A 15,743-nucleotide genomic window follows, 5' to 3' on the forward strand; every position below is an offset into this window, starting at 1 on the left:
TAGGTGTCACCTGTTGTATTCATAAGCTAATTGGCATCCTCATTGTCATCCTTAACATTCATCAACAGATTGAATTTCACAGATCCCAGCTTTTGTATGGCAGTGGCACGTGTCATCTGAGTGCCTCGTAGATTAAAGCCCATTAGTTCATTGTGCATTATATCATATTGCTGTAATTTGAGGAAATATCTAACAAACGTGTTATGTAAGATTCTGTGGGCGCAGGAGAGCCCAAGCGTGCCAGAAAGGGCCACCCACAGGTCACCTGCACTCCCCTTTAAATATGGATGGGCGTCATAGCAGGGATCAGTGTCACCCCGCACGCGTCTGTGAATGGAAGTGCCTCAGGCAATCATGGAGAAACTTATATGAGGAGAAATTCAGCAGATGGATGAGGTGTTTTTAGGGGAAAAACCAGACCTATTTGGGCAGCTGGCCTGAACTTGTTGGATGATCGGGGACCAGATGTCAAGGTTAACCCCTCAAACTCCCCAGAGTATCAGACCCCACCCACTCCTCCTGTGCAGGACTCTTTGTTGGATAGTTAACTAATCTGAATAGGTGCTGGAGATAAATCAGGTGTCAAACATGCAGCAGATCCCAGCGTTGAGCATTGTATTGATGGTATTGTCTCCCTATGATAGCTGCCACGCGTCTGGTATCAGGTGAACAAAGCCAGATGACAACCAGAGGAAACAGGGAATCTGTCGACATCGAACAGCAAACAAGGGGGAAGGATACAGACTCGAATTCATAGCTGCAAAAGAGATATCAATACACACGTACAGTTTATGCTGTGCTTAAAAATATTTTTTTTTATTATCCATACCCATTTGAAAGTATAAATGTAGTAATCCACTGTTGTTGTAACTAATATTACAAAAAACTTAATTTGCTTTAACACATTGTCTGAGCTCAGATAATACAAGATCAGCTGACAAGCCAGTGAATGAGGTGCTTAAGAAAATGTTTTTGTTTTTATTTATTAAAAAAATATGTAAGTAAAGTCTTAACAGAGAGCACTAAGTCCACATTTCTGTTTTCTAAAATGTGTGGTGGAAGCATGGTCTTTTCATTTTTATTTTCCCATATCTGGATTTTAGATTTAAAAATGTATTCCCACATATGAATTTTAGATTTTAATAAATGAAATAACACATCTGTGACAATTTTTTTTTTTTTTCCACTAAAAACCTGAAAGTCAAAAGCACACAGTGGAGGTAAAGTATAAAGTGGCCACAACTCAGGTAACTTATAGGCTCAGACCTCAAGTCAGTTTGTGTTCATCCTACATAACATTTAACAATTACCCCTCCTTCGGGTATTTTAGTTAGTATTTGTGTAGGTTGTAGTGGTTACAAACAATATACATATATATATATATATATTTAAAGATATTTTTTGGGCATTTTGCGCCTCTAATTGACAGGACAGTCAAGCCTGAAAGGGGGAGTGAGAGAGAGGAGACGACACGCAGCAAAGGGCCACAGGCTGGACCCGAACCCGGGCCGCCACGGCAACAGCCCTGCACATGGGGCGCCCGCTCCATCCACCAAGCCACCGACACCCCACAAACAATATTTTTTATGGTGTCAGTTAACATTATTTATTCTGTTATGGCTATTTGTATCCTATTTGCCGAATTAGCTAACATTCTACTGTTGCTAACGTTAGCTACATAATGTTAACGTTAGCTACCTAACGTTATTGCACATAAAAAGTAAAACGCTAGATGTCTAAAAGCAATTAACGTTTAGTTATCAATACCATACTATACTATATCAATACTGCAAAATGACAGACGCAAATTTTACATCAAAACCATATAACGTTAACAACTGGCGGAAATATTAAGGTAAGGTAATGTTGCCAACATGCTAACATTAATGCTAGCTGTCATCTATCTGTTAGCTAACTAGCTGATAGCCAGCTATATTGTTTTTATAGGCTATGCATTTTGCTGGCTCGCCAACCAGCCATAGTTAGCTAAGTTAATTCTGCTATAAATGCTGTCACAATACACTGCGGCTGTCGTAAGCGTTATGTCACCTGACAAAGACCAATTGGCATTTTTCATTATATTACCCTACAAAGCTAGCTAACATAACTTTAATTACAGTGAAATGTGAATTGCCCTTGTTATTTCTGTGCTTAATTGGATAGAGGCTAGAGGATTACAAGCAGTAACTTTAACAGTAGTTAATGGACACACTTTTTATTTCTTTTGTTTAGGCTAGCAAAGCTAAGTTAGTATAGTTGCTGGTACCTGTTGCCAGCTTGCTAGCTATACTGTATTATGCTAATTTGCTAGCAAGTTAGTGGCTAAAACAAAATTAATGAAGTGAGGTAACAATTGGCAAAATGGCATGACTAAAAAAAAACAAAAAAAAACTTTAACATTTTTATGACACAACACATGACACACTCATTACTTTTAGTTTAGTAAACATTAAAGAATAGTAGGTTTTTATCCAGTAATTTCACTTTGACTCATGTCAGGTTTGTATTGGACCCTCTGTAAGACTTGAATGTATCGTGCTCTTTCCAGGCCTGGCTGTTTTGGAGAACAAGTCGAAGTCGTAGGACCACAGTGTTTTCTCAGCAAGCTGGTGAGCGACTGGTCTCATTATCACTGTCTGGGCAGCACGTGCCTGGGACTTATCACCTAAAAGCTAGGAAACATGAGCTGTCAACAGACCATAGGTTTGCATTTAGTCATTCTTAGCCTGTAATTGGCACCACAAAGAGCTTGTAGAGAGATCACTAGTGTGACAGCAGCGAAAATTCTAACCGATAATCTCATTTTGGTATTATTAACAATGAAGAATTACATATAATCACGCTAAAGCAAGAGATTGCCTGACACTGTGTTAATAATGGTTCTGGATTAAACTGGTTACACACCCTAAATATTTCTGTCTGTGAGGAAGTAGGTTGAATTTCCTCTTATCTAAAAAAAAAAAGTAAATGTGTGTATTGTTACTTTTGTGGTTATTATGCAAAGTTCACTTTTTAACTATGGTTTGTGATCACTGTAGCAGGATAACCCAGCAGTAGGCATGCTGCTCACTGCTTACGTCAAGCGCGGTTGTAGTTTGCAGTGGATAGATCACATTAGAACTTCACTGCAATAGCTCAGTAAAGCCATGTTAAAACTAGAGTAATACAATCAATCAATCAGTCATCTCCTGACTTCACAGCACAGGAGAGCTCTGCTGGAATGCTGCTAAGCTGCAGATGTACCAGCCAAATTACTCCAGAGGGGAATTACCAGGCCATAAATCCAGACGTCAGGAGGATGGCTGTAGCCTATTTCACGGTAAAAAAAATCCATGCAACTCGTTTCCATTACCTTCATAAAGAATGTCTCACTGTGCAGGGCTAAAACTTATCACTGAGGACAGATCTAAACATGTTTGCATCCAAACACGGCCTCAAATCATGGGGACCTGAAACAAAACATCATGAGAATCTGCTGTAGTCATTCACCATGTCCTGACAGGTCCTTTGAAATGAATGATCTGTTACATGACAAACTGTGAGAGAAACTAATAATTATCTCCTGCTCATTCATAATCTTCTGTAAATCTGAGGCATGCTGCAGCCTGCAGGTTTTACCTTTCACTAGATATAAGCTTAGTTATCATTAAGAGATGTAAAAGGCTCATTCAAACTAAACATTTTCATTCTCAAGTTACCTGCGTTTAAAGATTCATAATCATTACATGTTTGTTATCTGATCTAATGGTTTTAGTAAAACACAGGATCCTTTCAACTATTTTATTTGTGCAATTCTCATGTAAGTAGAAGGCAAACAACAGACACACACTCTAGTCAACATGACACAGTAACCACTGGCATCAGATCGTTGGCAGGTACTGGGCTTCATTATTGCTAATTAAGATGTATAAATATGCTGTCTGGCACTTGACTTGTCGTTTGTACTGGGCCATTTTTTTCCCATCAAACTCAAAAAGTGCCAAGGTAGACAAGGTGAGGGCACGAGTGCTGGTAGTGATGCTGCAGTGTGTACTCTGTGGGCACATTTCAGCTCAGCTGGCATACATCTGACTGATGCCTTCGGGTGCCAGCAGCTAAACAAGCCCAGGTTTGAGGGGAGCGTGTTGTACATTTGGGCTGAGCTCAGCAAAGTCTGCCAATGTCTTTGAGTGTCTGGCTTCATGGTCTCTCATACAGAGCTCCTTGTTGAGCTGCGCTCTCTGGTCATCTTACAGATGATGGCAGTGGACAGTTTTACAGTAGGAGCCACAGCCAGGAGGATGTGACATCACCATACGCTGTACTAATAGAAAGTATTAACCTGTTACTGAAGTGACTCAGGATTCAGCCCACTTGTTGTTTTTGGGCTTAGGTAGACATTTCAGAAAATTAACATCAGTTTTGCCTGCCACCACCTTCTGTTCAGTTGGATGTCATTGGTGACATGTCATCTCAGTATTTTTAAGTTAAACAACTTATTGTAAAAGTATTACATTTGAGATGGAAAACCAAAATGTATTTATAAAAAGAGCTTTGTTTAATAGAGCTATGCTAAACCTCTTTGTATATTGATGCCACCAAATTGTGCTTAGAGAGAGCTAAATGCAAATTTTGAACATGAGCACCATGATCTCAAGTCAAACTTAGTAACACGCTAAGATCTGCCATCTATGAAGGGCAAGAGAGGCAAAAAAGCCAAACACTTTTAATTTATTTACATTTTTAATTTGTCATTTTATGTGGGTCTAAATGTCCATATCCACTGTCTGAGTATTAGTGAATTCAAGGCAAACCTTCAGCATCTCAGTTAGGATGTGTTGGGGCGCTCCTGTCTGCTTACAGAGATAAGTGACAGGTGTAATTTGTTATTTTAAAACAGTAACTGAGGCCAGTATGAGAGGTTTGATTTTTGTTGGATAGTTAACATGATTGTTGGCTGAGGACATAAAATAAGTATACAAGGGTGCTGAAACTGTCGTACAACATGAGACACTCTTTCTCACAGTGATCACAGACCTGGGATCCTTTTAGATAGTAATTGTCTCTTTCCATCTGAATACTTTGAGCACATTGCTTTAATTCTCCAGAGAAGTGCTTTTGATTAGTCCTTTTTAATGTTATTACCAATTATGACTGTTATCAGGTAGGCTTGCACAGCATTTTTACCCTGGTTAACATGCTGCATGAGGGGGCAGTTAGACAGATGTTGTTTTGTGACTCTTTCCCTGCCCATGCTCACCTAGATGAGCCAGGGACTGAAGCCAGTGGCCAAGGCCCACTTTATTTAACATTTTCCCTGCTTACCTCACTTGGGGAATGTTGTCAGATTCCATCGCAGATCTCCTGTGCATTTCTCATGGTAATAGTGCCTATGGTAGTAATTTGGAAATCATTAGATTTTGGTCACCACTAAAGCCATTATGCTGACCACTTGTAGTTTATGGAAAGAGGAATTGCCTCAAATTTGCTGTGCTTGTGGAGATGGAAATACCCCAGTCCCTGAAGGGGCACTGGGCGTAAATCATGCAGGAACCACCAGTGAAGACCCAACAGCGAAAGGGACTTAACAATATGTACCTCCTTTATTTGGATTATTACAGACAGTATTGGGAGGAACAAAATGTAAGGCTCTGTATACTCCTACCAAGGAAGATATGATTTTTGTCCTTTTGTGTGTTTGTTGTTAATTGCAGATTTGCAATATGTAGCAGTACTGTGTCTGTATAAACAAAACAGTGTAGTTCAAGCAGCTTCAACACTGACAACATCAGTGCTTCTCTACGTTTCTACCCTTTACTTTCTTCTTACTATGCATACCAGTTTGAATACCAGGCAGTCCCAGGTATGAATGTAAACATGTGCAACCTTTCCTCATCTTGGAGATACCACAGTGGGCATTTTTCTGCAAATAATGTTCTTGCAGCTTGTCTGCTTAGACAAATATAGATGTTGCTTTGTCCTCTCCCTATGCACAAGATTAGTGTGATTCCAATGCAGTATACTACCTTTAATTTCATTACATAGCCAGTGGGTGATAAGATTTATGCTATGGATTGTTCGGGATCTTCCAAATTCACAATACAACTGTGTATTTCTGCACATCATTTAGATTTTGGCTTGCATGTGGCTTGCATGTCTGTGAATCCCTGCTAATGTGACGAGCACATTACTGTAAATGAGGGTCACCGAACAAAGCCTGTTATTCCTCTGCGGTGACTAATTAAGAAAAAGAACAATTAGCCAATTGACCAATTAATAACAATCCTCTAATCTACAAAAAAGTGATCGGCAGGAAAGATCTATTGGTTTTTCTTCGCTGTGAAAAGAGAAGCTCCATGGGCGTTCTGCACCAGACGAGATTTAAAAGGTCTTTAATCTAATTAATCTGAGATAAATAATGGTTTATGCTATTACAAAATTGCTCATAGAGAGGATTACAATACCATAAAATACAAAGTAGTAAGTTTTAATGAAAGGAATTGAAATATCTTTCGCTCGCCTCATTCCCTCTCTGTCTTCTTCTTTTTCTCTTTTTTGTAATCTACATCTACAGTCCCATCAGCACAATTCCCAGTGATAACCATTTTCTATGTGAACATACCAGACATACAGCAATTTCACTTCCATTCACATTAATTCTCAATTAATATGTGCTTATTCACATATAAGTTAACTTACTGATGAGATAATATTATCCTTTGAAAATAAATGTAATTAAAAGTCAATGTCAGTACTCTATAGCCTGCTTTACCTGTATGCGAAAAATACTGTTCTATGTAACTTTCTCAACTGATGAATAAAATCCTTCAGTCTGTATATATATGTGTGCTTGTCACCAGCTTTACTAAGAAAAAAAAATCTAATTTTATTTTATATAAACCTTATGTTACAGAAAACCAACATGCCTGAGTTCATAATCCTCACTGTATGCCTTTAAGCGCACTAGTCATGGTTTGTTTTTCAAATATATGTTCTCTGCAAATAATTGTGAAGCACTTCTCCAAACATTTCAGAGTGTGTGACCAATACTGTGCTCTTGGCCATATGGACTATCATCATTAGGACTTTGCATGTGCTTTTTCCAGCCTCCAGTATGATGGAATGTCTCCACTGTTTTCAAAGTGTCACGTAGCCACATGAAGACCTATCAAGCCTTGGCTGCTGAGAAGCTTGCTAGCCTCTACGGACTTCTTTGTAGGGGGGTAAAATGCTTGCAATTTGCAATTGAGATGAGTTGTCAAGCTTTGGAGACATGCAGGTGGCTCAATTTGTCTCCCTGTTTTGATAAAGCTGAAGCAGGGAGTATTGGCAAAGTATCGGTAAAGCTCTACAAGTCTTTGTGAGTTCAGAGAGTGCTGCAATTAATTATGTCACCCAAGTTTTGACACTTGTAACATTATGCTGTCACTCCCTCAGAGAGATGACGTTGATGTCTTTATCCCTTGAACGTAATTGTTGGCTGTCTGTTACTCTTCATGCCAACAGCAAGATGGCCAGATATACTGGATAAAACTTGGATCAGGCATCCACTAAACAGTAGTTTAAAACACTGTGGAAACATCAAAACAAAGCACTTGACTTCTCTTAACTTGCAAGTGATGCGTCCATTTAAGAGTTGTAGAAGTCTGTGGAAAGACAAACAATAAGACATTAAAGAAATAATCCATGACATTTTTATATAAATAAATGTCCATTTTGGTGCTCTCTGACACGACTGCTTTAACAATCGTGAATCAGCTGCAGCATGAATTGGAGTTTTTTTTGCATAGAAAAACTTGTGGCACAAAAGGAAGAGATTTGATTTACTTCAGAGTAAGTTTCTTTGAGATGAATAGAAAAACAAAGGACAGTCAACCTACAGAAAGTGTATGTAACTGTAGGTCAGTGAAGATATATTTTGTTTGCATTATTTTAATGACGCACATTCTGAAAAATTGTGCTTTTGTTTGGACTGTATTTTGACATGACCAGCCAGAGGACGAAGAGATGGGTGTTGAGGAGACAGCCATCGTCGAGAAGTTGTTAGGCTAGGTGGTGGTTCGTCTGGGGGTACGAGTTTGGAACATGCAGTCCCCTCTCCTCGAGCCGTGAACCAGAACCAAGTGGAGTGAGGCTGGCGGGCCACAAGAGCTCCATTGTTCTTCACATTAATCAAACTGAGGAAGGGCAGGTAGCATTTCCCTAGCCCACCCCACATGCACACCCTGCCAACCTCCATGAATGGACTGCTTTTTTAGCTGGCAGCGATTGGCCATCGGAGCTCCGAGAGGATGTGTGTCTGTTTAATTAGTGTGATGAGCTCAGCGGAGTTTATGTGCAGTGTCGGACACCAGGTATTAACCCCTCGAGTTTGACCCTGCGAGGGGGGCGGCCGACCTCAATCTTGACATCTCTTTCTTTCCACTGTTCTCGCTTTCCTTCTCTTCATTAGAAAAAGACAGATTAGACAGGGGAAAGCAGGGTGGAAGAGGGGGAGACTGGTCTCAACCTCAGGCTCAATTTTTCACCAGCCTCTCTTTGTAGGCTTGCCCTCAGATGAAGAGAATAATTACTGCTATGATACTTCTAATGATGCTGTCATTAGGATGCTGAGTTGTGGTCTGCTGCAGTGCTAAAAGCTGCTCCCTCCCTCTCTGAACACATGGAGCTTTCCAGAATTAAAAAAAAGCATTTCACTCTAATGATATCACATGTGCAGATACAGACATATGTTTGGCTTTGGGATTTCTCTGACAGGTTGAAGTGCAACAGAAACTGTTGCCAGTGTGACTTAAATCATCTCAGAGTTTTTAAAATGAGCCCCCAGACAAAAGAATTATCTAGATAGTGAAAGACACGTTCAAAACCATAATCAGAGCTGTGGTCTCCTCCACTCTGTGCCATAAACAGTCATATAAATGACACATAGATCATTCACTGGCAGCTGCCTTACATACGCTTTGGATGAGAGAGTGCGACGTGTTAACATCACCCAGGGGCACTGTTTTCTAATTCATTTAACCACAGCAGTGTTTTCCTAACAGCTTCAGCTGGCAATTAAAAACCATGAAAAGATACGAAAACATTCTTACCATGCCAGACGCACTTTCCACAAAGGTAAAACAACCACTTCAGGCGCAATCAAAGCTTAGGATATCATCCTTTATCGGATTATGCACTTTATTAGTTCAGTGGAACAAACACAAGCACTTGAGGGGCATCTACTTTAGGATTATAATGCTCCTTCTGCTCACAGATGGTTAGTTTATGCAAGGGCAATTAATTAGTAAAACAGTTTTCTGTCTTTCTAATATTCTGGCTAATGGTCCGGAGAAAGTGACATGATCAGGAACGCACGTCCAGAAGTTAAAGGGCACTTGGAGGGCACTTCCTCTGATGAGTTATGGTAATGATTTAGGAAACTAGTTTGGATTAATTCCATAAATGGTTAATTTGTTAAACCATCTGGCAATCATTTAAAAGCTTTTAGCTCATGTGGCTCAGTCCAGCTAGGGATTTTTATGGGATTACAGCATAAGGACATTTTATAAGCACATTATGCAAGCAAGTGCAATACGTGTCAGAGTGAAAGGTGGGAAAAAAGTTATTTTTGTGAAGAGATTCTATGAACCCAGAGTAAAATAACTTTAAATATTTAAATATTTTTATTTGATAAATATAGCGTTTTTGCTTAATTTTTTATTCTACCAAAACAAGTAAGAACTGAATCCCGATTTTCTTTCAAAGAGTGAATCAGGCTCGCGGTTGTATTTATTAATATCACCCTTGCTACTAAGGGAGTGAGGAACAAAGAACTGGAGTCACAGCATGTCAGCTCTCTAAAAGGCAGTGTTTGCTGCACCCCCTCTGAAAACACTTTATTAATTGGATTTAGATATTTGTAAAATGATCTATTTAATGGGATTACCACTCGTATAATGATCTTATTTATGAGGGAAGCAATCCAAGCTTTGGGGCGGGCTGATAATGCATTTCCAGCTCTTTGGCAGTTAATGTTGTGTTACAAGGGAAGATAAAGTTGAAGTCCCATTGTAAATGAATAGGTAAGTTAGCCCAGTGAAATGGAGCTGGTATGGTGGCAGGTCAGACGGGCTTGAGTGGCCGCACTCGCATTCCAGAGGCCTGTCTGGACTGTAGGCTCAGACCTGCTGAACTCCTTACAAGTTCAAGGCAGACGTAAAGAGGGAAGGAGGAGGGGACGGAGAGAGATAGAGTCCCCCCACCTCAGCAGCATAATGGCTCTTTCTTACATCTTTATCCATCCCAATATCTCGCTGAAGCTTTCACAGACCCTGTTTCCACTTAAATGCCTGGAGGTAATGTCCTACCTTTTCCTCTTCTCTCCTCTTCTCTCCAGGAAAATTGATTTAATCTTGTCAACAACAGTATTGGTATCAGAAAAGTATGAGGAACCGGGAAGAACAAAATGTATATACATATACGTTGGGTAAAATAACACAAAGAATATTTGCAGTTATTTATTGTAGCTCTTTAAATGAATGTTTCATGTTTGCCAAGACATTTAAGCTGTTGGATGTTTTCCCTCATGGAGGTTTTAGCTTCGTTTTGTATCTTTTGCGTTTAGTGTTGAGCCACTAATGCAAAAATAAAAAAAAGTATATATGTAAATGCACTTCTTTTCTGCAGAGCACACACACTTTAAAACATTACCATTTCAATATAACATTTGATTTATATGTGTTTAAAAAAATAGGTTATAATCTTTTACTTTAAAAGGATGTATTCTCAAATGAGATTATGCTAATAGACTGTAATTTGCATAAAACGGGTGGAAATGTTAAACCAGATTAAAAATTCTGAATATTTAAGAGTTTTATCCATGCTGTTAGTCAACAAATATATTCATTCTCCCGCAGAATATTAGAGCCTAAATGTGACATTGTGGAAAAACACAAACTGTGTTGCAGTAGCAGTGATCCCCCCCCAATGAGTTGGCTTACTTGTTTATTACTAAATATTTACAATATATAGGAACATTACTTGTGAAGTAAACTATGTTTTTTTTTATTTCTCCCATTTGTGCTGCTCAGCCCAGTGAGGTTTTAGGGTCTTTTGAGCATTAGTCTCAGGTGAGGGCTAAGACACAATGTGAGGCCTGCCACAAAGAGCACCCTCACAATCCTCCATTCAAGACATTAATCTGCAAACAAGTGTTTTTTTGTGTCTCTGAGTCTTAATTTCATCGCCATCAATTTAGTACATAGATTGAAAGTGATTCAAGTTGTGCTCTCAAATTCCTTCACGTCACAGCCCCCCAGCTTCTACCTCATCCCCTCTCCTCAACCTGCAGCCCCCGCAGTGGGTCAGCTGGCAGGTTTCTTTCTTTTTTTTTTTTACTGTAAACAGATGAAAAATTACAACCCCTACTTCCATACTGTGAATCAGTAAATGACCAAACAAATGTGCCAGCCTACTGTATAATTAATGCAACCCTGTGTGCTATATACAGCTTTGAGTATGTTATCTAAAAATATATTTTTTCCTTTACAGTGAAATTATCAAAATAATAAGAAATAAATTAAATGTGTGATCCAAAGCATAAAATTAGAAACGTTTACTAATTACAATATTGTACGAAAAGGAACCAGTAATGGTATGAAATAACATTAGGCTGTACTTTTATTACAAAAATAATACAAATATATTATATTTTTTAGTCAGTAGCACATTTTCTTAAAATATAGAAAATATGCTAAAATTTAACAACCAGTGGTTTTCATTTATTCTTAAAACATACTAAGCATCTATTTTGTTTGCAAAATAATGTATCTTTATTGAAAATATTATTTTTTTAAGTAAAACAAATTTAAAATGTTGTTTTTTTAAAATATGATATGCAAAACATGTATTAAACACCCCCCCCCCCAACCAACACACACACACACACACACACACACACACACACACACACACACACTCTCATTGCCATTGTCAGTACTGTACCTGTGAAAACTTATTTCCTTCCCTTTGAAACAATCTAATCTGGGAAATTAAAAAGGAGAGCGAGACGGTCTGTTAATTCAAATAAAATCCATCCACTAAGAAGCTATTAATTGGTCATATAAAATATTCAGCATTCCTCTCAGCCCATTTTAATGGCATATTGAAAATTAATAGTTTGCCATTTTGGAATTAATGGACTATTGCTCAGGTTTCTTGTTAATATTAGTACAGTATATTGCCCTAAGAACATCATATTAACAGAACAAGCGAGAGATCAACAACAATTCAGGTTGGATGATTTTTAAGATGATCACGAGGAACCCTGCTATATGTTCACAGATAAAAACCTGTGCTCTTTTAAGACGGGCAACTACAGATAGATCACATTGAGGATCTGATGTATTTATTTGTAACATTTAAAAGATAGATGCACATTTCTGTTTTTTGTCTCATTTGTTTCACTTATCCTACGACACATGCAGTTATGGAAAAATAGAGTCGTAAACAGTTGATAACCTTAACTGACTTGTGTGAGCCCACCCCTGCAGTGAATCAGATGTGTAACAGCACCACAGCAGTGATGTTTATATGTATGCATCCTGCGTCCCTGACAGATTAAAATCTTAGATGCTACATTGTGAACCTTAAAACTGTGTTGAAATCATTGGCATCGAGTGACTTGACTTATTTTGACAGTATTTCTCATGTCACAGATACCACTTAGAGTGAAATTTGTGTTCTTGGTGTTATTATTAAAATGTCCATGATGTGTCTATCTGCTCCGAAGCTCTACATAGATCTGACACCTGTCTGCTGGCCGTCACCCCCGGCTCTAGGCTCTCCTCTGTGCAGCAGTGTTGGCGGGGGGACTGCCGGTTGACAATAACCTTATATATTTAGATTCATTTATGTACCCGAATTCACATGTATGTAGGATATTACTACAGACATTCCTGTTTTCTTGAGTTGCAATGTATTTTGTGACAGCAGACACTGTATTCATATCCATGATGACCTGAAGATGCTTCACTGTGGGGGACACACTGTATTTTCCACCCTGATAATGCTACATTGTGATAATGTGTCACTGATCAATACTGTATTACTCATGTCGATGATGACCTGGTGATGCTTAGCCCTCTGTTCAGGGGATGCGCCATGTGTTGAAAAAAGATTATCACCAGCTTCCACCATTTTCCTAGTGTAAATATTGCGTATCTCGCACAAGATGAGGAGATCCTGTTTTATTTAGTCTCAATAAGTAAAAGGAAAAAAAAGAGAAAAAGCATATTTCTTAAAAGTTTGAACCATTACATTTTTACAGTAGCTTATTTAAATTACAATCATATTTGATTTAGGCATATGTGATAGTGGGAAGATGACTTATGTGCTCACTATACTCAACTCCAGATGTGACATTATAGTGTTTTATACAAAGACAGTATATCAACATACATATACAGTCTGTGGTTTTGTAAATCTTATTAGCACAGTGTAAAGTTTTCAGATTTGGGATTCCATATGTAATTTTAAAATACATTGTCAACATACATGAATACAGCCATAATTATAATCATATAACATCAAATACGAGTTTCACACTATAATTAAAAAGAATAAACAAACACTGAATTTCCCTGGCACCCACTCAAATGACCAGCTGTGTGTCCCAAGGTCCCACTACATTGAAAACCTATCAACATCACTGCCGCAGCCCTTGTTTGTCATGTACAGCACACTGCCCCTTGTGGTGTAGCACAAACTGAGATTGAGATTGTGACTTGGCAGCAAGATCCTCTCTTTGCCCCGAGGCTTACACATTTGTACTCTCATTTATTTATTGGTTTATTTGAATAGCTCTGCTATTGTAAACTTTGGATACGTTCTTATTTTCATTTTGTCTCACTATAATACAGTCCAGAGTGATATTTCTTCCATCTGGCAACAGCCCTTTCTGTTACAGCTTTTCAGCATTATGGCTCGGAGTAAAAAATTATCATTACAATATGTTATGCAAAAGAATCCTTCTCATAATAGCTGGGTCAAGAAGACCCTGTATTAGATTAGTGTGAAAACTTGACATCCCTCTTCCGCCTCATTGTAAATTTGTGAGGCTTTAATCGACTGCAGATGTCTGTGTGTCCTTTCTTCTTATCAAGGAGTTATTACTTTCTAAATAATTGCTCTTACTCTTAATGTATATGTGAACCCTGCCTATTTGACCTGTGCTCAATTTCTTTAATTGAAGCAAACATATTAGACATATTTGCTATATTATGTGTGTTTTGAAGTTCCAATTTTGTTGATATAGATTTATGAAGTGTTGGCGACTGAGGTCACTGCCCTATTAGAGATTTATGAAATGCCCATGAGGCACCATTATTCAAGCCCAATAAATCATGCCAACCACTTTTATTATGGTATAATGTGCCATAAGCCTGATCAAATGCATCTCTTGGCTCCAAGTCAGAACGATATGCAGTTTTTTCAATTTAAGATGATTCAGGTCATCTGCTTGGAAGCCATCACTGCATTTGTCTGAGCAGTCATCATGAAATCCACTTTGGGTTTGGGTCATTTAATCACAAAGCATTTACGTTTCTGAATCTTTTATACTGACTATGGTGGTAGCCATCTGAGAAGTACCTAATGATACAGCCACTGTGAACATTAAAGCCCCTTAAGCCTTTTTATTTCAAATGCTGCTGCATAAGAACTGAATCAAGGCAAAGTAGAGCGTTGTCCAAACATCCTGTTGGCAGTTTTCCTGAAGTCTACTGAGTGAGAATATCACAATCTACACAATTGTTGTAGAGTCTTCACATAAAAAATAAAGGTAGTGCTGGTAAAGTGACTCTGAGTAAGGCATGTGTCTCAACAGGGTTCATGTTATAATCTTAAGGTTAACGGGGGTTGTAAATGTGAGGTATAAGGGATGTGGATCGGTTTTTTATCACTTGCACAGACTTATAATGTAGGTTTCTTTCATTGGTAGCGGTGGGCGTAAGTGTTGTGTTCTGGTGGGCAGAGACAGTTAATGTCCCAGATCTACAGTATGAATAAAGTCATATTGTGAAGTGTGTGGGCTGATATGCTTGGCAGTCAACCCTGACAAGTAGATTAGCTCTTACTGGGCCACCTCTGAATGGCATGCACACGACTCAAGCGTTTCCAGTCACAACGCTACATATCAAACATCTAACGCCCAGCAACACAGATGAAAGCACATCAAAACATGAAAAAAAAAAACCTGCTGTATGTTATGTGGCTTCTCCACAGCTGCAATGGTTAACAGGAGTCAAAAATTGGCATGTCTAAAAAGTGGGATAATGATTATAAATGTGACAGGCTGAAAAGTAATTACAATTGTCTCACTGTGTTTTCCAATAATGCCTCTAACATTTCTATAAAACTCATTTAAATCTTCCACAAGTCCAAAATTCAGTCTTGCTCTAAAGCCATTTGGCACATTTTTCTTCAGTTTACATTTAGAGAGGATTAGCTGAAGAGCTGAAAATAATCATGCCAGATGTCTGCTACAGCGAGAAAGCTGCCTCCCCGGTGGGCATTTGATTTTATTGAGTTTTTATCAATCTTAAGTGAATACACTCTGGGATCCTCGTAATGCACGGCCTCATGTTGTGAAGTCATGTACACAAACTGAATATCATGTCACATTTTTACAATAACAGTAAAAAAAAAACAAAAAAACACGCCCTTTGCTCATGTGAACGTGTGAGGAGGAGTTCAAACAGTCAGCAACAGTCTGTTTATAGCCA

The 15,743-nt window shown here is 38.5% G+C and overlaps 1 protein-coding gene across 1 annotated transcript in view; it reads left to right on the top strand.

Moving 5' to 3' along the window:
• prdx3 (peroxiredoxin 3) overlaps positions 1-15,743 on the top strand; it is a 235,972-nt gene that overhangs the window by 101,352 nt on the left and 118,877 nt on the right. The window lies entirely within an intron of this gene.

The sequence above is a fragment of the Epinephelus moara genome, chromosome 19 (genome assembly GCF_006386435.1).
Source record: "Epinephelus moara isolate mb chromosome 19, YSFRI_EMoa_1.0, whole genome shotgun sequence".
Lineage (NCBI taxonomy): Eukaryota > Metazoa > Chordata > Actinopteri > Perciformes > Serranidae > Epinephelus > Epinephelus moara.